The 24839-nt window shown below is 42.5% G+C and overlaps 1 long non-coding RNA gene across 2 annotated transcripts; it reads left to right on the top strand.

Annotated features, from left to right (window-relative positions):
* Window positions 1–6509: 6509 nt before the first annotated feature.
* LOC119720120 lies at window positions 6510–23247 on the top strand. 2 transcript variants are annotated; one of them, XR_005270065.1, is made up of 4 exons: window positions 6510–6524; window positions 7010–7219; window positions 16704–16734; window positions 23204–23247. It is a non-coding gene; the product is annotated as an uncharacterized LOC119720120 (long non-coding RNA). The 2 variants fall into 2 exon arrangements; XR_005270066.1 differs by lacking the exon at window positions 6510–6524 and adding an exon at window positions 6825–6842 and having other exon boundaries at window positions 7075–7219.
* The last annotated feature ends 1592 nt before the right edge of the window (window positions 23248–24839 follow it).

The following is a 24839-nucleotide window of genomic DNA, read 5'->3' as shown; positions in this document are numbered from 1 at the left end:
ATTGGTATCATGAATAGATTGAAGTACATGATATTCTTCCATCAACGAATCTGCGTACTTTACACTATTGTAACGTGACGTTCGCGGTCTTTGGACTTACATGTACTTGTTGAGGGCAACACGGATATTAGTCTGGTTCCCAGACCAAAATATTAGCTCCATGGTTATACGGTACGGTGAAAGGCAACCTCGACCCAGGGTGTTGAGCAATACGCGCCCATCACTGCCTGCTCTCTCACCCTGGTATTGGATCATTTGCATGTGCAAGATTTTTGAACACGTATGCAAATGAGGAATAGTATGGTGCCTGCATGTGCGTTACATTATCGTTCGTTTTTGTATGCGGTGTCTGGGGTAAAAACAGTGTCAATTCGTCGCAGCGCGAGCACAGCGTGAGTTACGAAAACGCGATTTATTTAATTAAACTGTTACGATCTTATCGAGACAACATGTAGTATCACATTTCATATTAATATGAACAAATTGGAAAAGGGAAGGAATGTGGACGAATGATCGTGAAAACACGTACTGCACGTTGTGAATAACAACACCAAGTACACGATAAAAATCCATTACTAGCCAATTGCAATATCGAATCAGGATACAGGAAGAAAGTTTACTATCCAGGGTTTACTATTGGAAACACGGTTGGAAATAAAGTAAGCACTAGGGACGAGGTTCAGGTCAGGCAGCCTCCGTGGCTAAAAATAAACATGACGACATTGATGGCCCTTTTTCAAAGCTTGGCTTTGTTTCCGATTTCGCTTTATTGCTTTTAATGTTCTGATCACATTTTTAAATAAATCACTTGCTTAGCAATATCATACAATTATGATAATACAGTTTGATGTTTCTGTAAGATAACATTGACTAATGTTGATCTGGAATCTTCAAAATTAGGCACCCAAATAGCACTGTTAGCAGGCGGAGCCGAATGAAGACCGAGTTTTGGAAAATCTCGGTAACGGTCGTCAAATTCAAAATTGTACATGACGCAGCAAAAAGTTCGCCCATACGATCCGAGTATATTTGATGCACAAAATCTTCGTTGAATTTCAAGTTTTCTAAATGAAAGCAATGAATATTAATTATCAACTCATTAAAAATTAATAAGCAATAAGCAGTTAATTAAACCTATAGTATATACTCGGAAATACTCGGGCGCAATCCGATTGTCGACGAAACGACTTCGGCAAACTTCGGAAATTTTCGGAAAAAGGAGGAATTCCTCCCGTTTTAGTCACGTGACGTAAATTGTAATGCAATGTATTACCGGAGGCTACCAGACCTCAACCTCGTCCCCGGTGCTTACTTTATTTCCAACGTTGTTTCCAAAATGGGCGCGTACTGCTCGACACCCTGGGGACGAGGTTGACCAGACCTTAGATTCATCAGGAATAGTCAGAATCTTTTGGTCTGGGATTGATTATTCTTTTGCCTCTGAACAATGTTGGATTATCATTATTTTCATTCAACTTTACATCCTTACATGACGGACTTTCTCGGTTAATCAATTCAATCACTATAGATGTACAGTCGTTTTCCTAGTTCCGGATTTTTCCTAGCCTTTACCAAGGCTATCACCTTGTTCCCGTCATATTATGTCTATGGTTCTCATACGAGCTTAACACCCCGCCTTGCAAGGTACGAGCGAAAGCGGCGAGTTTTTTATCGCTGGAAATTAAATATTCTAACACAAAACTCAGTCTTATTATTTGTTGAATTGCGGTAATCGCTGCTAAATATTCGAACCAGCCAACGATCCTGCAAACTCGATATAATATTTTCTAAAGACTGCCCTTTTCCATTTTTCACCAGCGCACCCCCCAATATTTTGTAAAGCGTGCCCTTTTTTTTAACAAGTGCCTTTTTTTCTGAACAAGTGCCCTTTTAAAAAAAAAGTCTTGCCCCTTTTTTCCCCAGGAGGACGGTTGGTTCGAGTCTCACGGCTCCCACCCGAGTGATTTTTCCACCTTTCACTCGGAAAGTAACACACTACAGTTTTTATACGTCATCATCATTCTCCTGATAGGCTCATCAGTGTGCTCGTGTCTTGTGGTCAACTGCTATAGCTGGCGCACCCATGGGGAGGTCGGCCCCTGGTCTCTTCCATGATCCAGGCAGTGTCAGGGTGGAGTCCCACTAGTACGTCGACAACTTTCCAAGGCGTTTGAGATATTCCGATTCAATAAATATTTATTTCCACTCCATGGAGGCATCATAAGGCCGAAGCTTGTGGCGCGAACGATTTTCGTTTTCACAAAGTTTGCACACAGTGTACTTGATGAGTGTTACTTCGTGACAACGAAATTTCGCGCGTGGTGCGAACTCAAGTCCACTTGAGTGTCAGTACTTCGTGGTGTCGCTGACGAATGATAGAATTTAGAAATATTAACAATAGTTAAATATGTAACAGATAAATAAGTAGACTCGACAAAAAACAACATTTCAATAACGGCCAAATAATGAATCAGGCATTCGAGAATTATAGGAATGTTTTTAGTTTATTCAATGTATTACTTGAAGGGCAATTAGGTATATACCGTGTTCCTAGCTCCATGGTTATACGGTACGGTGAAAGGCAACCTCGACCCCAGGGTGTCGAGCAGTACGCGCCCATCACTACCTGCTCTCTCTCACCCTGGTATTGGATCATTTGCATGTGCAAGATTTTTGAACACGTATGCAAATGAGGAATAGTCTGGTGCCTGCTTGTGCGATACATTTGCGTTTGTTTTTGTATGCGGTGTCTGGGGTAAAAGCAGAGTCAATTCGTCGCAGCGCGCGCGCGAGCATGGCGTGAGTTACGAAAAACACGATTTATTTAATTAAATTGTTACGATCTTACCGAGACAACATGTAGTATCACATTTCATATTAACATGAACAAATTGGGAAGGAAATGAGTATTTTCGAGAAGGCGTGGACGAATAATCGTGAGAACACGTACTGCACGTTGTGAATAACAACACCAGGTACACGACAAAAACCCATTACTAGCCAATTGCCGTATCGAATCAGGATGCAGGAAGAAAGTTTCCTATCCAGGGTTCACTATTGGAAACTAGGTTGGAAATAAAGTAAGCACTGGGGACGAGGTTGGGTGAAAGGTAGTGTCTATGGGTGCAGTACACTAATTAAATTGAGAATTTTTACGCGAGCTCATTAGCATAAAAGGTAACCCCAGGCGCGGTTCTAGAACCAATATTTTTTTGGGGGGAGGGGGGGCTAGCAGGGTGGATCCAGAATTTTTTTCTGGGAGGCGTATTTTCTCCGGACACTTAGGCCTCCGAAAATCAATAGGGGGGGGGGCGCTCGTGCCATATTTTCAATGGGGTGCGCCAATAAAATCCTAAAATCAGGCACACTATATTGACTACAAATGCACCCTTGTGTCACGGCTATTTCTTTAGGGGGAGAACGTTCGCATCTACATCACAATCCTTCTTTTTGCTAATGCTATATTTTGTTACGGATTTTTTTTGGGGGGGGGGCTAGACAAACCCCCCCCCCCCCCCACACACACACACACACACAATTTATTTAGAAAATGGAGACCGTTTGGCTATAATAACGGTGGAATTGTGTGAATAGACCCAATGATCAACTCCCTGGTTTGGGGGACTTCAATCTGCATCTTAGGGCAGAATTGATAAAATTACGGTTGAAAAATGGGTCTTATTTGCCTGAGAAAGTGGAAGGATGCCACTTGTGAAATGGCTCACATGCAGGCTTGGGAACTATCACTTTTCGGAAGGTGATTTTGTTTTGGTGTAAATATTGTAACGTCGAACGAATCTCGGGTTCTCACACGCCAGACGAAGGAAACCACAGACTCTATTCTTCAGGGCTTCGGGGCTCTCCGGCCATTTATTCTTTCCACTTTCTTTACACGAGGCTCTCTCTTTATACAACTCACAACAAAAAGGAACGCTATACAAAAGTCACACTACTGAGTCGGCGCAGTCTGGCAACGGGTCTCCCTGGCCCAGCAGCAGGGGTCCCAACGCTAGGTTGCACCGTGGGTCCGTGCTGGCGCCCTCTGCCAGCGGCCCGGCACCGCCGTTACACAGCCCCCTCCGAGGACCCTTGTTCGTCCCCGAACAAGGCGGCGCCTCCGCTGGGGTATCCGCTTGGGTCTCCTGGTCTCCTCTGTGGTCTCCTCCAGGGTCACCTCTGGGGTCTCCTCTGGGCCCACCCCGGGGTCTCCTCTCCATTGACTCCTGTGCGGAGAAACTCCATCGGCTCCGCTCCATTGAGTCCCGTGCGGAGCAACTCTATCGGCTCCGCTCCATTGAATCCCGTGCGGAGCAACTCTACCGACTCCGCTCCATTGATTCCCGTGCGGAGCAACTCGCCGGCTCCGCTCCATTGATTCCCGTGCGGAGCAACTTCGCCAGCTCCGCTCCATTGAATCCCGTGCGGAGCAACTCTACCGGCTCCGCTCCATTGATTCCCGTGCGGAGCAACTTCGCCGGCTCTGCTCCATTGATTCCCGTGCGGAGCAACTTCGCCAGCTCCGCTCCATTGAATCCCGTGCGGAGCAACTCTACCGGGGAACACGCATCCGGCGCTTGTACATGCGCGGAACGGGGCCGTTTCGGAGGGAAACCGTGCCCGGTGTATTGGTGTCCGTGGAACGGAGCCGTTCCGGATGAAACATGCGTCCGTTGTATGAATGTGTGTGTTACGGGGCTGTTCCCATCGCTGGCCCTGGCACGTGTGTTGATGCGGGGCGTCTCCGGACGATCAAGCCCGGCCAGCCCCGCTTTATCAACAGGCGCAACTCGGCAGTGTTCCGAGTGGAACAGAGCGTCTGTTGCGCCGTGGTGCACAGTGCGGCGCGATTCCCCAAGGGATGCGTCCGTTGTATGAATGTGTGTGTTACGGGGCAGTTCCGGGGGGAACGTGCACCCGGTGAATTGGTGTTTGTAAAACGGAGCTGTTCCGGAGAAAAACATGCGTCCGTTGTATGGTGTGTGTGTTACGGGGCTGTTCCCATCGTGGGCCCTGGCACGTGTGTTGATGCGGGGTGTCTCCGGACGATCAAGCCCGGCCAGCCCCGCTTTATCAACAGGCGCAACTCGGCAGTGTTCCGAGTGGAACAGAGCGTCTGTTGCGCCGTGGTGCACAGTGCGGCGCGATTCTCCATGGGATGTAGCATGTGGGCCTCGCTGGCTCCCCGAAACACTGAAAAAGTCCAACTCCGAGTCATCAAACGTGACGAACGCTTTGCTGGCCATCTCACCAGGTTGGTTTACGCTCTGCGAGGCCCTGATCCAGCGTGAGTACCCGCCGAGTGGCGAGTCGGACGCCAGACTAACTCGACCCGGTGTATTCATGGCAAAAAACACTCCAAATTCTACCTGTTTTTCCTCCGTCAGACATGCCACGGCTGCCACCAATGTAACGTCGAACGAATCTGGGGTTCTCACACGCCAGACGAAGGAAACCACAGACACTATTCTTCAGGGTTTCGGGGCTCTCCGGCCATTTATTCTTGCCACTTTCTTTACACGAGGCTCTCTCTTTATACAACTCACAACAAAAAGGAACGCTATACAAAAGTCACACTACTGAGTCAGCGCAGTCTGGCAACGGGTCTCCCTGGCCCAGCAGCAGGGGTCCCAACGCTACGGTTGCACCGTGGGTCCGTGCTGGCGCCCTCTGCCGGCGGCCCGGCACCGCCGTTACAATATTTAAAAATGTAATTGACTTGTCTACCCAAAATTGAAAAGAAATAAAAACATGAAGGACAAGACAAGGATTTAATTTTTGTTTGAGAAACCCCAGTGATGTCGGCTTGCATGTTATTTGGCCCTGAACTTTGTTAATTTTACACTGTTTTCTATGGGGGCTTGAATTGGTTCAGTCATGGTTCGCTCGTACCCCCCGCCCTGCAAACAGGACGCTGGGATACTCTGATGAGCTTCACAGAATCTTGTGAAGGAAGTGGCCTATGACCTATGTATAAAGCATCTGGCTGCAGCTGTTCAAGACCGCAGTCAGACAATGTGCACAAGTGCTATCCGAAAACTTCCCATAGAATTGCGCACATTCCATAACGGATGTGATTTCTGTTTTATTGACAATTTTGAGCGTCGCCGTAATGCAATCCGATCGTTCGTGATTCGAAACGGAGCCTGAGCAAGTGACGGGAATTGTAAATTTACAACACAGAATTTCCTACATTATTACACTTTTGAACGAGAAAAAAACATCTCTAAACTGGTCACTGGAATAAAAAAAAGTAATGAATCAGTCTTAACGGCCGTTTCAAACCTTGCAGAGACATTACCTTAATGACGCGCAGGTCACTGGTCACGAAAAATCCCACCAATCAGAGCGTGAATTTATCAGAGTATCCCAGGATTATTCCCAGCGTCCTGTTTGCAGGGCGGGGGTACGAGCGAACAGTCATGGCCGAAGTGCATCCCTGGCTCTAGAGATCAGCGATTTGGTGTATGGAAACTGCGTGGCAGCGGTAAAAAGCGCCCTCTCGTGCGCTACCCGCTTCCGGAAAGGTGACCGTTTTAGCCGATTTTCGGTTAGATCTGACAGATTTGTGTTTTTTCAACCCACGAATTTAGCACAAATTCTAGCGGAATGAAAAATTTAGCAGATTTCTAGCAGAATTCTGTACAATTGGTGATCCTATATCATAAATAATATCAGATTTGTAGGTACAGGTTAGCTTGAGTAACTCCAGCTTAATAAGCTCATCACATGTGAATTCCTGATGAGCTTGTTAAGCTGGAGTTACTCTAGCTCTGTGTGGAGCGAGGCTCCGTTAGAACGGAGGGTACCGTAGTCCATGGTTCAGTTACTCAAGCTATAGTAAAGTACGGTAAAGTATTGTAGCCTCGGCATGGTAGCCAGTTTTTAACTTTTTAATTCTTTTAAAGTAAATTTCATGACTTTTGTTTTTAAACGTAAATTTTGTAAACATCTGCTTGAGAGTAAATGTGTGTTTATAATGCGTCTCATTTGATTCTGGGTGGTTTCGCAGATTTTTTATTAAATCTAGCAGAATTTTGCGATATTCATCTGGTCATGTCACCGGCACCCTACTAGAAAAAAAACACCCCGGCCCTGGCCCTGTCCCGTCACGCTGATACCAAGTTGTAAGTTGTAGGCTGTGGAAATGGCAGAAATTACTTCTTTCAAACCAGACAAACAACAGACAGGAACGATGAAAAGACCGGCACAATCGTCAAAGGTAAATATATACTCATGAATTTTGAGCCAATTCGACATCTCGTGGGTGCAATGAATTTTGTGACAGAATTGTGGATCCATTTGTCATGTTCCCTGTTGAGCCTGAGCTGAGGTACAACTACATGTAGGCCTACAACTTTACAAGTATCCTCGTGTGATCATTATTCGCGCACTTAAGACTTTGACCGAAATTTTAACATAATAAACTAAGCTTTACATGGTTTTAGAATTCACAGTTGTTAGTATGACTAATACCTTACCTGGACAAATATTTTGAAGAATACCGAACGTCGCTAAAGCAACAGAACCACCGTGGTACGCACATGAGTCGGAATAGTTGTTACAAAAGTTTCGTGACCATAATTCGCACACGCAGGGTAAAGGTCATTCTATGGCTTGTCCACTGTATCCTACTTCTGAAAATTATGTGAATCGGCGCCTCTTGAATCTGGGACAAGTTTGTATGTGTTGTACACTGTGTTTGTGGTTTGATAAATTATCTTTATTCACCATCCTCTCGGGTTTTTCTTCTCTTTCTCTATTGTTTTTCATTCAATTCAATTCTAATTCCAGTTGGCATTTATTTCTGTACTATCAAATCCGTGCTAATTACAAGCAATATATTAAATTATCTAAATATGCAATTAGCAATATCGAAAGGATATACATACATAGATAATTATATATATTTTTGTAGTGAAAAAAAAGATGAATATAGGCCTATAGTGGGAAAATATATAAAGTTAAAACAGTGTTCACCTATGATCTAGAAACGTGGCAAAATTCATCGGTGAGCACTGTTTTCACTACAGATATTTCTTCCACTGTTGTTACATTAAACAAATAATCAATTAGCAAAACGATTTTCATGAAATTTCATGTTGAAATTTTGATACACAAACTTGTGCAAAGGAATCTGGAAATTTCAAGAAAAATAGACATCTGAAAAAGGCAGCACTTTCTGATTATCCTATAAAGAGGGTGAGTATGCTTCTAAAGCAAAAATAAACTAGCCTTTATTTACGGTGGTAGTCCAGTAAATTGGCCACATTTATGGGGCTAGAGAGATTCATACACTGGACTCATTTGCGTGTACTCAACGGAGTCCAACCTGGGCTAACATCGATGATGATGGTTGTACTTAAGTTTATTTACCATCCGGATGAAAAGTGAAATTAAATGTTCAATTCCGAGAGCTCCCCTCGCGATCGTGAACACGTTAAATTTCTGACTGGTGTTAATGTTTGAACGCTGCGATGTGGTCTTCATGCCCAGCATACATTCGATGGTCCCCGTATCCCGAGGGCGATTCCATTACCGAGCGTGATGCATCGATTATGATAATGAGTAAACTGGATCTCGCTTGTAAACATGAGTGCATTTCGAACGGTAAAAGGGAGTCGGGAACTACATGTAGCTTGATCTGGTTTCCGCCAACCTCGTCCCCAGTGCTTACTTTATTTCCACTGTTGTTTCCAGTAGTAAACCCTGGATAGGAAACTTCCTTCCTGCATCCTGATTCGATACCTCAATTGGCTACAAATGGATTTATATCGTGTACTTGGTGTTGTTATTCACAACGTGCAGTACGTGTTTTCGCGATCATTTGTCCACGCCTTCTCGAAAATATTCATTTCCTTTCCAGTTTGTTAATATTAATATGAAATGTGATACTGCATGTTGTCTCGTTAAGATCGTAACAGTTAAATTAAAATGAAATCATGTTTTCGTAACTCACGCCATGCTCGCGCTGCGACGAATTGATTCTGTTTTTACCCCAGACACCGCATACAAAAACAAACAGAAATGTAACGCACAGGCAGGTACCAGACTACTCCTAATTTGCATACGTGTTCAAAAATCTTGCACATGCAAATGATCCAATACCAGGGTGAGAGAGCAGGTAGTGGTGGGCGCGTAATGCTCGACACCCTGGGGACGAGGTTGGGTTTCCGCCCATAAAAGCTGCCCTACATGTAGTTCCCAACTCCCTATTATCGTTCGAAATGTACTTGTGTTTACAAACAAGATCCAGTCTACTCATTATAATAATCGATGCATCGTGCTCGGTAACGGAATCGCACTCGGGATACGGGGACAATTGAATGTATGCTGGGCATGAAGACCACATCGCGTCGTTCAAACATTAACATGAGTCGGAAATTTAACGTGTTCACGATCGCGAGGGGAGCTCTCGGAATTGAACGGGAAGTTTCACTTTTCATCCAGATCGTAAGTAAACTTCAGTACAACCATCTTAATCATCAATGTCTACTTGTACCTCAGGTGGCATATCTAGTTGTAGGCCATTTTGAGTGTGAAATCTGATGTTTTTGTTGGGCAATGTTGGGTTTTGGGTCAAGGACAAAATTGTGTTGCTCGGCATATATACAGATTAGCTTGGACCCTACTATCGTCAGACCATGTCCGAATGTTAAAAAGGCGATAAGTTGGGTCCAAGTTACTCGGACTAGCCCTGTCACACTGTCACGTTCTGGCATGGAGTTCGTACCGCACCAAGAAAATTTACTAAAACGTGGTGGGAACGCTGATTACGGCATGGGGACTCTTTGATACTAGTTGAGGACTTCAGAGGGACTCCAAGGACTTTGCTGAACGCCAAACTGCCACGTTCGTTTTGGACGTGCACAAAACAAATTTGGCATTTTGACAAGAACGCGGTAAGGACTCTGCGCGAGCTCCTCTCAAATGGCCGTGACGTACTGGCAACGCGCAGGCAGATGGGAGCGACGTCGTGAGAACTCCATGGATGTGCATGCATCAGGACTGTGCGTCTCCTCTACATGTACATCTCCTGCGTCTATGCTGTTCAAATGTGTAGACTCAATGACTTTCGCCCGTTTTGGCTTGAGTATTTACGCCGCACTCCTGACTGCTGACGTCACAAGTACATTTTAAGTCCGCATCAAGCATGCGATAAGGACTCCAAGAACGTCGTACGAACCTATTGGACACCATGAGGATGCAGTGAGGATGCAGAGGACGCCGCGCAGACTTCTAATTGGTCTTCAATGGAACTCATAGAGAACACTATAGAACGCCACACGGACGTCTTAGACTTTCGGTGGACTTCACAGAGACGCATTGCAAGCCACTGGCACCATGAATCCTGAATCTTCATGGAGTTTTGTTACATTTTTAAGAATTTCAACAACGCAATGTGAATGGCTTGCATGGACGTTACAGTGTGACAATTCGACAAGGCCTTTATAAAACATGCTGAAGTTTAAACTCTAGTCTATGGCCCGCACTGAGTAGACTCTACATGCTGGGCCATACGCACATTGATTCCCAAAAGTGAGGATTTGAAAATAAAAAAAACAAAAATTTAATTCAATCATTCCAACTCAAACTCGGAAGGTGGGTTCATTTACCCGTACATGTACCTCTCAATATTCCCCCAAAATTAGGACTTCCCGTGCTTCCTTCTGGTGAAATTGGTCTCTTAAAAAAAATTAATTTGTCAACCGAAGTGCAGCTAGCCGAGTATAAGTAGTCTGGTTCCACTCCGACCAAAATATTTCCCTTTCTTTAATGAACACACGTGCAGGGGAACACGCCTGATTATTGCCGTATCATATCTAAAAAAAAACATCGCATGCGGGATCAGAACAGCCAGCTGATCACAGTGTGCGCTATGCTCGTACCTCCCGCCCTGCAAACAGGACGTTGGGATACTCTGATGAATTCACGCTCTGATTAGTTGGATTTTGCGTGACCTGTGACCTGCGCGTCATCATGGTCATGACTCTGCAAGGTTTGAAACGGCTGTTTAGACTGATTCATTCAGCATCCTGTTTGCAGGGGGGGAGGGGTAGGAGCGAAAGTGTGCGCATCTTAATTATAATATGCTAAATTGAGGTGCACGGCACTGTGATTGGCTGGCTGTTCTGATCACGTATGCGATGTTTTTTCGGATATGATATACCACATGTGGTACCCTTCACGTGTGTATGTTAAAGACAGGGAAATATTTTGGTCAGAGAACCAGACTACTTAAACTCGGCAAGCTGCTTGTCATGAATTTCCACTTCGGTTGACAAATCAATTTTTTTAAGAGACAAATTTCTCCAGAAGGAAGCACAGGGAAGTCCTAATTTGGGGGGAATATTGAGAGGTACATGTACGGGTAAGTGAACCCACCTTCTGAATTTGAGTTGGAATGATTGAAAAAAAAAAAAATAAAAAAATATTTTCAAATCCTCACTTTTGGGAATCAATGTTCGTATGGCCCAGCATATAGAGTCTACTCAGTGCGGGCCATGGGGCCAGAGTAACTCCGGCTCTAAAGCATTGCTGGAGTTACTCAAGCTACTGAAAGTTAATGTATTTCACAAATTGTGAACTAGTGAATGCGATGGTACCAGACTATTTATTCACTACAGCCTCACTTTCTTTCTTTTAAATGTGGCTTAAAACATTAGAGTATGTTTAAGCATAAAGTGTAAATGATTCATTAGACTCAGAGGCAGAGCAGACTGGGGAAAGAATGTTGCAACCTGACGCTACTTCAGCGGTTGTGTACAAAGTCTATGGAGAGTAAAGAAAATTTTGGAAAAAAAAGTAGGCCTACATTGTGTAGGCCTATTTCCTAACAAAGTTGGAAATGTTTCTCTACTATTACTAGTACTATTCCTTCCTCCATGGTCCTCCCAGATTCGGAAAAACTGTTGCAACCTGATGCCACTTCCATGATTGTTTACATACTACATCATTTACATGTAGTAATGAGACTCAGAGTCAAGTAAATTTTCTAAATATTTCTTAACATTTAATTGGAAATGTTTCTCAGTCCCAGACGACATGTCTTATAATCATTTTTGCAATGAATGATCTTCATTGAGGTGATATACATATATTGTATGGAAAAAAGTGGCGTCAGGTTAGGCCAAATAAAAAAAAAAATGTTTAGCGTCCTGCCTTTTTGAAAAAAAAAGGAGCAGGAGGCCTCCCCCCCCCCTACAAAATGGCCAATTTGGAGGGGGGGGGGGAGGCGGGTTATTTTTCAAGATGGCAGCCAGTGTTTTTTATAACTATTGCCATTGGACTCAAAAAATGACATACCATTTACAGCGTGATATGGGCTAGATGCAACAGACAAAGAGGGCAAAATGATGTCACTGTTTAAAATTTATCATTGTTTTTTGTTTTATGTTTTTTAAATGGAGGCGGCCTCCAAAAAGCAAGTGGGCGGGGACGCTAAACATGTTTTGTTTTTATATTTGGCCTCATAGCCTACAACATTTTTTGCAAAGATTTTACCGAACTCTCAATCTAACATGGCTGACTCGTGAATGAGGCCGATGGCCCTGGCTAAACTATGGGGTTTGTGATCACCCAATTACTCTTCAGTGACACTGTTCTCCTACTGTTGTTGGTCTTTCTAATACACCTGCGTTATCAATTAATTATACATGTAGGCCTGCACATGATCAACCATGCAAAGTGGCTGATAGCGCCAACACATGATCAAGTACACCTCATTTCACTGATGGACAGCCAATTAAAAACAGAACTGATATCAGCGTAATGTCTATTGCATGTATTTTAATTTGGGATACTTCACACAATACGATCAGGTCTTATTCCTAAAGAAATAAATTCTAAAGGATATTCATTCCAACAAACAACTTGGTGCCGAAATCAGCATCCTGGGAAAGCAGTTCGTAAAATAATAACATGATCTGCGCGTATGTTCATAGCCTATTGCCTGTGTAGTCACTTAATTCACTTTAATACGGGCTAGTACAGTGTATACAGTGTGAGACATGCACTAGTGATCTTCGCATGTTGGCAACATTTTACCAACATACATGTACTCTGGTGCTACGGTGGCATAAAATGTCCAAAATTTCTATTACGTGTATATGAGCTTTCCCAAAATTATACCCCGCAAATATATTTTGTTATCGATATGCCGATTGAAATTGTTACCCTCAGCCGAGAGGCTGGAGAGGTATTGTCTTCGCCTATGGCCATGATGGCGAATGTCCAGGCAGCTAAATTTCAAGATGATAACTTGAGTTAGAAATGTTGTTTGGGATTGTTACTTCAGAAGGGGGTTGCCCTTGCGAACAGGCATGTCAGGGTTGGTTTGGGGATCAAAAGGTCCAAGGTCAAGGTCACTTTGGTGAGTTTGGTGAATTGGTTTCCTGATGGTAAATTGAGTTAGAAATGAGGTTTGGATTTCTTAATTCAGTAGGGGCTTGCCCTTGGGAACAGGCAAGTCAGGGTTGGTTTGGGGGGCCAAAGGTCATGGTTGCCGTGGTGAGTTAAAGGTAAATGGTTTCTGGATTTGACTCCATCTGAGGGGTTTCAACAACAACGCTGTTATTTTTAAGTTTAAAGTGTTTTATAAATTGGTCCTGTAAGCACCCATAAGACCAGCAGCACAAGCCATAAAAATACCTCATCGTCCACTTTGCACCTCATTTTTTTGTTTTCTTCTAAAAAAAACACAGATTAAGCATAAAAATTTTGCGGTCATTACTTTCCTAATTCTGGTGAAAATGTCACCCAACAATGTCTATTGTGAAAGCACATCAGATGACAAAATTCCACCGAAATTCTCCTGCTGGTAATTTTCATTCGTGTCTCGAGTTTTAGCGGAATGACAGAACTCTTGCGGTTCGTTCAATTTTCACCAGATTTGCCACAAATATAGTTTACAAATTATAGAGTTTTTAACCTAGATTTACTTTACCTGCATGAAATATTGATGAAATCCACAAGCACTATTTTCAGATGATGTATTTCGAAGCTCTGATGGCGCACAACAAAAAATTTGAAACGCTGTGTGTGGAGTGGAAAATGTCGCTGTATCATCAGTAAACAATAGGTCAGTTTTGCTCTTCATCGACGTATAAACACTGTACACTCAGTGTGTTACCTCCTGAGTAAAAGTTGGAAAAAATCACCCGGATGGGACTCGAACCCACGACGGACTGCTTTCTTGGGACGTAACCAGTGTTGTAGGTCTCGAGACCGGTCTCGAGACCACTTTTTGCTGGTCTCGGTCTCGGTCTCGGAAGCTGTGGTCTCGGTCTTGGTCTCGGTCTCGGTCTCGGTCCCCTTTGGTCTCGATATTTTGGCTGGTCTCGGGTCGAGACCGGCAATATGTAGCTTTTACAGCTCGATCGATTACTTTGTGTTCACTTCGTTCAGTACCGTTGTTATTGAAAACATTTGCTAGCCCGTAGATCAAGCTTGTTATATATCGCGGTCGGTTTGGACTCGACTGCACGTTGGCAAGTCCCCAAAGTACATGTAAAACTGCAGCAGTACCAGTCACACAACGATTTGGAACAAGTTCGGCATTTATCTGTTGAGTCGGCCACATAAAGCAAAGTATAAACTTGTAACAATTTATGCAATAAGGGTCAACCATTTTCGGGGATTGTGTAGTTTAGCCCACCCCTGTGGGCGTAATCACTTGCATTTTGTATTCTGATAATAAATGAGGTGCATGGGCGTCGCGAGGGGGGGGCAAGGGGGGGCACTTGCCCCCTCCCCCCCCCCCCCCCCCCCCAGAAAAGAAAAGAAAAAAAAAAAAAGGAAAAAAAAAGGGAAAAAAAAAAGAGGCGCGAAGACAAAGTGGTGTAAATGTAATGAGTTGGGGGGGGGGGGGGGAAATGTCCCTGCCCCCCTCTAAAACTGATAAATCGAGAATGTGTTGAGAAATACAAGCATTTTTTGGCAAAAGAAATTTGTTGCCCCCCTCTAGAAAAAATCCTGGCGACGCCCATGATGAGGTGCTTCAAATTAGTTATATTTTCGACCCCACACAATGTTCTCTTTAATTTGGGACAGTATTTTGAAAAAAAAGTAAATTTTTCTACCTGATTTTCCAGCTTTGCACCCACACACTCTGACTAGTTACCACTCACTGTTGCCATGAGAGTGTATGATGAGACCCCATTTTCTGGCTGCTCATTTTGAAGTACCCCATTATTCCTCAAAAATTAAAAATCCCGTTCAGAAAAAATTAAAAATCCATATCTGGCACATTCTGGCTACCACCTCGCTACTTGTGGGTCTACATGTACAAGTCCACATTCTATGACAAAAATTTAAAAATTAATTCAACATTTTCTAGCTCCCATTTTTTAAAATCAAGTACACAAGTCTTGTTAGAAGTTAAGTCCTAAATTTATTTTAGGAAAAAAAAGGCAATGTAAAATTTAAATTGCATCTTTAAATATCCATTAGAAGTCATAGCTGAAACCAAGGGGTGACTGTGGAGTTTAGGATCCGAGTTCCTATAACAGATGAAACATCTACCTTTAACTTTTTACTTTTGTCACGATTGGGTGTAGACAACATGTCAAAGCCCATATTTCTTAAGTGTAACTACTTTTTGCTAAAGTAAGGTGTCATGTATCAATTTGTCAACATTGCCACTGGTCAAAATTTTGGTCTGTATTCTTTGTGAATAGAAAGGTTACATTTTTCAACTATAATAACGTGTCTTGTTTTTTTTATTTCGACTATTGTTATTTATTATCAGCGGTCTCGGTCTCGGTCTCGGACCATATTGGTCTCGGTCTCGGTCCGCCTTGAAGGGGCTGGTCTCAGTCTCGGTCTCGGTCTCGAATCTTCAGGTCTAGGTCTTGGTCTCGGTCTCGGACTATCCGGTCTCGACTACAACACTGGACGTAACACACTAAGTAATAGTATACAGTGTTTATACGTCGGTGAAGGGGAAAACCTAATATTGATTTAAATCACCCCGATGGAAATTTATCTTAACAATAAGTCTAGTTTCGCACCTTCTGCTTCTGCTTCTGTTTCTGCTTCTGCTTCACACCTCCCCAATATATTTAAGCAATGCACGATAGTCTAAACCACTTGGCTGCCCGACTGATGCAGAGGGTACATCTCCACTAATTACATGCTCATGGGAACAACGCAAAATCGGTAGCACTTGGAAGGTATTAGGTAACACATCATTTTGCTTACACTGTGAAGATGTGTCTGTAGTTTGGATTACTCTCCATATTTGACTACTTCACCAAGAGTCAGATCATCAACATTTCCACTGTCTACAGCAATCTACCGAGGCATCGTTGACATGAACAAGAAAAAGGATGGGTCCTAATTTTGTACCTTGCGGTGCACCACATGAAGCACTCTATTTATGGCTTGATGGATTTTTCAGTCAATACATACACTGCACAATGTTATGCAATGAAGTCCAGGTGGGTCATAGATGAGGACTCACTGTGGAACAGACACACTTGACACAAGCACTCCACCTCACAACCACACCTCCATGGGCCATTGTATCAATTGTGCATGATTTTATCGTCACATGTTTATTTAAATGGCCATTTGAAGTGAATAAATGAATTTCAAACCGATGGTGCATCTCACTTTCAAACCAATTTATACCATTATAACCATGTTTAAAGTTGCTCAGATACCCCATCAATATTCATGTTTCTGGAATTTTATTTTTTTTGTAGCCAAAGGACTGGAAGAAGTGGAGAGATGAAAGTAAGTGATATCAGTGCAAGCTTTTTTAATCTTCAGTTACAGAATTGTATATTGTTCAAACTGTAAACTAAGTAATGCCAAATTGCTTTTAAGGACTTTTGCTTAGTTTTAGGTGTTTTTTTTTCTCGTGATGGTTTGGTCCTATGGTTTGGTCCATTGCAAGGAAATGAAGGTACATGTAATTCTTCTTTTCCTGCAAATGACAGTATACTACATGTACATGTAGGTGCCATGATTTCATACATGTAGGATGCTTATTCTTATTATTTATTACTTAATACAACGAAGTAGGATATATTTACTGTACCTCATACATATTCACGATTGAGACCCGAGTTCTCACGTGTCCATTCACCATCATGTGTCAGCCGCTAGTTCTGCTGTTTACCAAGTGCCCATGCCAGGATTCATGCACAGGGTAAATATGCATTCATAGTAGACTAGGCATGGGCTGCAAAGCAGTCGTGGAACTAGCGCATGGGCAAGTGTGTACATGTACGTGCTGCGAACATCGCCCCAGCTCCACGAAAAGATGAGGCACGCATACACGGCTACATTTTGCCAAGACAACTGATGCCTAACTTGATGAAATTTGTATCAATATGTACGTATGTGTGAGGTATTGTTAAACAAATATAACATGGTGTATTTTGGGTGGACATGGTGGAAGCTGGTATTAGCTCCCCTCGTTATTGGAAGTTGCCCCCCCCCCCCCAAACTTTTGTCTAGCCCCACAAATAAATGCAATAGATGTTTGTGCAAAAACACATGGCTGTTTCGGAATTTTGTTGACATAAATTCAGGTCATATTATACCGTAGACTGAGAGTTTACACATCCCAGTGTTATTGCATACCAAGTTAGCACCCAATCAAACCTGTACTTCTGTTGATAAGCGTTAAAAAATTGCTTGATGACGTCATGATGACGTCACTTCGGCTTTTGAATACCAGTATCAATACCTACCTACCCACTAAGTTTCATAACGATCGGACATTTTTATTTAGTTCCCTTTTATTCCTTGGGGAAATAATAGCCATCTATCGCTCTTCAACATTCAAACACAATGTAACTATGGGTCGTTTGATGCTCGGGAATTAAAAGTGGCCCATATATAATAAATATAATAGCGTTAAATTCATGTACAACCAGTACATTTTTTGTTAATCTGTTGACTTTTGATCAACAACAATGTTTGGTACGTTTGGTACATAAAAATCGGGAGCCAAGGATGATGTTCGGTATAGCCGAATGTTGGGTATAACGGTGTTCAGTATAGCGGCGTTCCACTGTATCTGTTTTAGGTAATGCTAATATTTCTGACCATGTTGGCCCAGCAAATAGAAATTCCCCAAATCAGTTTCTTGGATCCCCCTTTTGTTGCACTCGGGAGAATTGTGCGTCAATATAGAAGTAAATCATTATTTTGTTTTAGTTGAACCATATTCATGAAGACCTGAACTTTTACTTTAATAGATACAATGCAGTCATAAAACATTGTATTAAGCATTTTGATTGCAATTAAAGACAAGTTGTTTTTCTTAATGAGCGATTCGTGATGATGTGTCATGTGACTATAATTAGTTCTATATTAGTGGTCATTTTATAAAACAGGGCCTTGGCCTTGAGGGTTAAGCCTTGGCCTTAGCCTTAAGGCTTGAGGGTCAAAGCCTTGGCCTTGGCCTTAAGGGTCAAAGCCTTGGCCTTGAGGGTTAAAGCCTTTGCTCCAACACTGAAAAATACAGTGGAACGCCGCAATAACGAACATCGCGGGATCCACAGAAAATGTTTGTAATAGTGATCATTCGGTATAGCGATTTTAAGCTGCCGGTGCTCCGGTACTCACTTTTCAATAAATTCCGCCCTTCATAACTTAACCCTGCACGCCCTGGTAGTTACTGAAAGACAACTTCGAACACGTGCCGACTATTGAATAATGTAATTACACAGTTTTGAGCTTACTTCCTACATCGATGGGTGGCTTTCCCCTTCTACATGTAGGCCTATGCCTTGGGGAAATAATAGCCACTTTCGCTCTTCTATTGACGGTTTTCAACACCAATGTTCGGTTGGTTTTGTACCCGAAAATTGGGAGCCAGGAACGATGTTCAGTATAGCCGAATGTTCGGTATAGCGGTGTTCGGTATAGCGACGTTCCACTGTATGTTGCACCAAACATAATAATGACTGGAAAGCCAATTTCTTTTTTGCTCAATCCATTCAAAGAATATCACCGTTTAAAAGTAACAAATATTCAACAAAGTCCTTCTGATTTGGCCCGTCTTTTATATACAGTTGATATTATAAATCATATTGTTTGCCTAACCAGGGTTGTTATTTTCTGTTAATAAAGATATTGTGTACTACCGGTAGTCCGTGGGACGAGAGGCCGAAAATGCTTTAGTTTTCAAGATAGGCGATCTGGTCCGCCAAATTTTATAAAACTTTCTAGACATGTAGATTATGATGTACCATATCGAAAAAACTTTGTTCCCTGATCCACAGTTTGTTTGGGAATGAGAAAATCTGGGATAAAAACTCCAAAAATTCTGCATGAGAAAAAAATATAAGAAACAGCGCCCTCTATTGACACAGTCAGAAACCTTTTCGCACGCAATGAGTTGCTCGTACCCCCCGCCCTGCAAACAGGACAAAACGCAATGAGTGCTTGCCAGATGATACTTCTTTCTTTAAGATTGAATGTTATGTATTAACTACATTAAAATAAAGTTAAATCATACCCCAGATAAGAATCTCATGGTAACATCTTTTAGTTTGTCTTAAAGAAAAATTGCCATTATTGAAGTTTTTTTAAACAGACTTCTGCCCTTTCAATAGCAGTGAAGTTAACACTTCTGGTCTAGCAAAAGCTAAAAATGCTGTTAGCTTTCAGCAAATGCTTTCCAGTAAAAGCATTTGCTTCATTTTTATTCATACAAATGCAAGTAAATGCTTAAAAATAAAAGCAAATGCTAGTGTTTATACATACGACCCAAATGCATCAGCTCCTATTAAGAGGCAAAATTTTAAGTTGCAAATAGGCTAGATTGATTGCTCGTGGTCCAATTAGTAAAAATACCAAAATTCGTTTGGATAGGACAAGGTAAAATTGGAAAGGGGTCATTAATGTTGGGAGAAATTGTGCACAAGTCTATGGAAATGTCTCCCTGATGACCCATTATCGGTAATTATTATTGGCTTTTCCGCAAAAATGCGGAAAAGCCTTTCTTTTTGTTCTGATTTTTGGCTTTTCCGCAAAGTTGCGGAAAAGCCTTTGTTTTTGTTCTCATTTTTTTTTTTTTTTTTTTTTTTTTTTTGGCTTCTTCTTTTTGTCGCCTAAATCCCATAGACTTTGTGCACGTTTTTTCTCAACGCCACTTTTGGCATTAATCTTTGTCATACATCATTCAAAGTTAGCATAAGCATAGTCCCTATAGCACAGATGTGTCCCGAAGATTGACATCATGGTGACGTCATCGACTAATTTATTATAGATTTTTGAATATTTAATTTTTCCCATAGACTTTGTACACAGAAATTTTAAAAAAAATTGTCGATTTGCAAAGGGCATTTTTGACTCTTTGCCAGTAATTCATACACACCAATCTTTGTCTAAGCAAAGACCCTAATTTAAACAACATTGTGTAATTATGACGTCATGATGACGTCATCAGGTGTGTATTTATAGGCAATTAAATTGTGACACTTTTAATAATCAAAAATGCATAAGAAATCAACTGTACGCGTCCGCAGCATTTTGTTGCCGGCAAGTGGTAGAATAGGTTGAGGTCTTTATTTCATTCAGTGTGCGTGAAATCACGTGACCCTTGCTTCCAGTCGAAAAAGGCCAAAACCGGAAGTGGCTTATCATTTGAAAGTGGTAATAGATATAAACTTGCTTTTAACGGTGTTAGTCTCTTGGCTGATAGTATTCTTCAAATCATCTACTGATGACGTCATGTAATCTTCGAGCGCCCTCTAGCGACAGGTTGAAAATGTTCAAAATTGTATTTTTAATAAATGTCTGTGGCGAAGTTTGTCAGAATCGCCTAAATATTGGTGTATATGATGATCTTGACCCACTTAAGACGTGTGCGAAGTTTTAGGCATATGACGTTATCAGACCGGAAGTTCCGTTGAAAAGACCTTTTCTTTTTTAAAAATTGCTAACAAATCAATCAATACAGATATAATCTTGAATTGCCCATTAAATGATAGCGTAAATATTTGCCTCAACAGTGCCAAGTTCCCAGCTTGTCAAATTGTTCACACAGTTGACGCGACGTCGGCAAAAAACACCCTTACGCAAGTTGCGGTAGAGAGTTGTAAAACATGCACAGGACTTCCACAATGTGTATAGCACATGCACGTACGTTGTACATACGCACATACATCGTATGTCAGTCAGCCCGCAGCGCACGTGTTGCTGAGGTCAAATCATGTCCACAGTGACCGTTTTAGCCGATTTTTGGCTAACTTTGACAGATTTTATGTTCATGCATAGTCAGGGATGGGTATTATTGATAAAAAAAAAATCATAATGCGGAAAAGCCCTGTGTTCTGTTGCAAACAGACATAGATCTCTAGTTTTTCTTTCTTCTTCTTATTCTTCTTCTTCTTTTTTCCCCAAAACCCCATAGACTTTGTACACGTTTATTCTACACGCCACTTTTGCCCTTAAACTTTGTTGCATATCGTTCAAAGTTTGCATAGACATAGTCCATACAGCATAGATGTGTGCGGACGAGCAACGTCATGATGACGTCATCATGGGTCACGTGACGTCATCATTAATATGCATATTACAAAGTCCTATATCTACAGAACTGTCAGTCCGATTGAGTTGAAACTTGGTATGTAGGTGGATCGGGATGTGTTATAGACGAAAATTGAGGTGACGTCATCATGACGTCATCGTGTGATTTTATATAGATTTTTGAAGTTTTGGACCTTTAAGCCATATCTCACTAACGCAATATGATAAATTCAAAATTCTTTTTGTATTAGGTTCGCTGGGCATTAGATGAATGCACAAAATTTGGAAAAATGTGTGACGTCATAATGACGTCAGCAAAAATGCGATTTTTCGAAAAACATATAAGGGAATGTCCGATCGTCTTGAAACTTGGTGGGTGGGTAGATAATAACACTAGTACACAAAATCTTGAATGACGTCACGATGACGTCATCGGTCGATTTTTAAAGATTTTTTTAATATTGCCAATTTTATTCTGCTTACAAAATTCAACACTTTTATTAATTTGATTTTTGCAAACTTGGTACAGACTCAAACCACAATAAAATAATGAGCACTGCCAAGTATTGTTACGATGACGTCATCATTAGACATGTGACGTCATTGTTAACTTGTATATTTTAAGCCCCTATATCTCATGAACAGTACATCCGATTGGGTTGAAACTTGGTATGGGGTAGGCCGGGATGTGTTACAAATAAATATTGAGGTGACGTCATCATGACGTCATCGTGTGATTTTATATAGATTTTTGAAGTTTTGAACCTTTAAGCCATATATCACGAACCCAATATGTTACATTTAAAATTCTTTTTGTATTAGGTTTGTTAGGCAATAGGTATATGTGCAAAATTTTGAAAAATGTGTGACGTCATGATGACGTCATCAAACATGCGCTTTTTTGAAACACATATAAGATAATGTCCGATCGTCACGAAACTTGGTGGGTGGGTAGATAATAACACTAGTACACAATATCTTAAATGACGTCAAGATGACGTCATCAGTAGATTTGTTTACGATTTTTTAATATTGCCAATTTATTCTGCTTACAAAATTTAACACTTTCATTAATCCGATTGTTTTCAAACTTTGTACAGACTAAAACCGCAATAAAATAATGAGCACTGCCGAATATTGTTACAATGACGTATTCATTAGACATGTGACGTCATCGTTTGTATATTTTAAGCCCCTATATCTCATCAACAGTATATTTTATATATGACAAATGCAATATGCCAAAATCAAATTTCCATTTGAATGAGGTTTGTTAGACAAAACGTAAATGCACACAGTTTTGCACAAAACAGAAAAAACATGACCTAAAAAAAAAACATAATGCGGAAAAGCCCTATGTTCTGTTGCAAACAGACATAGACCTCTAGTTATTATTATTATTATATTTCTGGTAATGAAACGCAAGCCTGAAGAAACATGTAGGGAGGAGACAGTTAAAAGAAATTAGAGGTGGGAGGAAAACCCCAGAAGTAGTTCCGGGGGAAAACCCACGAATTCAGGTAGGGACTGAAAACCCAATCCACATATCAGCCCAGGCGGGATTCAAACCCAAGTACTCCTATGCCAACCTGATTCCCCATGTACATATATGTGTATGGTGCAGAGCGTTGGGTGTCACAACACTTTTAAAACACTCAGCAGTACTTAAATCGCAGCTTAAAACTACCAGTCGGTTCTTTAAAATCATTTCCAGATAAAGCAAAGAAGAAGAAATATAAAGATGCCAAGCTGGAATGTATCAAATCGCAGAATGGTGTCTAACAAATGTATAACTAATGTACGAATGTTGGCTGCACACTACCTACGGCTATATATATGCATGTGTGGCGTGTTTTGTCTAAAGTACCAATGTTTATATTGCTTTCATTGGCCCAAAATGTGTCCACATTTTATGAATCTTAACAGCGAAGAAAATAAACATAAGTAATCTATTTGTTGATAAAGTATTGGGAGAAAACTGGGGGGTGGGAGGCAAGGAAAAGACTTGGGAGGGGGCAACTTTTCAATTTCAACTGTGCCAGGAGAGCATACTGGAGGGAATGATCCACAAGATAGCATCAGTGTATTAAAATAGATGGGGAAGGTACCTCAGCACCTACTTGGCTTGACTGGTCACCTGCACCAAACCCGGGCCATAGATGGGAAAGGCAGCTCAGCACCTACTTGGCTTGACTGGCCACCTGCACCAAACCTGGGCCATAGATGGGAAAGGCAGCTCAGCACCTACTTGGCTTGACAGACCACCTGCACCAAACCTGGGCCATAGATGGGAAAGGCAGCTCAGCAGCTACTTGGCTTGACTGGCCACCTGCACCAAACCTGGGCCATAGATGGGAAAGGCAGCTCAGCACCTACTTGGCTTGACTGACCACCTGCACCAAACCTGGGCCATAGACGGGAAAGGCAGCTCAGCACCTACTTGGCTTGACAGACCACCTGCACCGAACCTGGGCCATAGACGGGAAAGGCAGCTCAGCAGCTACTTGGCTTGACAGACCACCTGCACCGAACCTGGGCCATAGACGGGAAAGGCAGCTCAGCACCTACTTGGCTTGACAGACCACCTGCACCCAACCTGGGCCATAGATGGGAAAGGCAGCTCAGCACCTACTTGGCTTGACTGACCACCTGCACCAAACCTGGGCCATAGACGGGAAAGGCAGCTCAGCAGCTACTTGGCTTGACTGACCACCTGCACCCAACCTGGGCCATAGACGGGAAAGGCAGCTCAGCACCTACTTGGCTTGACAGACCACCTGCACCCAACCTGGGCCATAGACGGGAAAGGCAGCTCAGCACCTACTTGGCTTGACAGACCACCTGCACCCAACCTGGGCCATAGACGGGAAAGGCAGCTCAGCACCTACTTGGCTTGACAGACCACCTGCACCCAACCTGGGCCATAGACGGGAAAGGCAGCTCAGCACCTACTTGGCTTGACAGACCACCTGCACCCAACCTGGGCCATAGACGGGAAAGGCAGCTCAGCACCTACTTGGCTTGACAGACCACCTGCACCCAACCTGGGCCATAGACGGGAAAGGCAGCTCAGCACCTACTTGGCTTGACAGACCACCTGCACCCAACCTGGGCCATAGACGGGAAAGGCAGCTCAGCACCTACTTGGCTTGACAGACCACCTGCACCCAACCTGGGCCATAGACGGGAAAGGCAGCTCAGCACCTACTTGGCTTGACAGACCACCTGCACCCAACCTGGGCCATAGACGGGAAAGGCAGCTCAGCACCTACTTGGCTTGACAGACCACCTGCACCCAACCTGGGCCATAGACGGGAAAGGCAGCTCAGCACCTACTTGGCTTGACAGAC

The sequence above is a fragment of the Patiria miniata genome, unplaced genomic scaffold (genome assembly GCF_015706575.1).
Source record: "Patiria miniata isolate m_02_andy unplaced genomic scaffold, ASM1570657v1 HiC_scaffold_9, whole genome shotgun sequence".
In the NCBI taxonomy this organism is placed as follows: Eukaryota; Metazoa; Echinodermata; class Asteroidea; order Valvatida; family Asterinidae; genus Patiria; species Patiria miniata.
The sequence above is the reverse complement of the archived record's forward strand: the minus strand, read 5'-3'. Positions and strand labels throughout refer to the sequence as shown.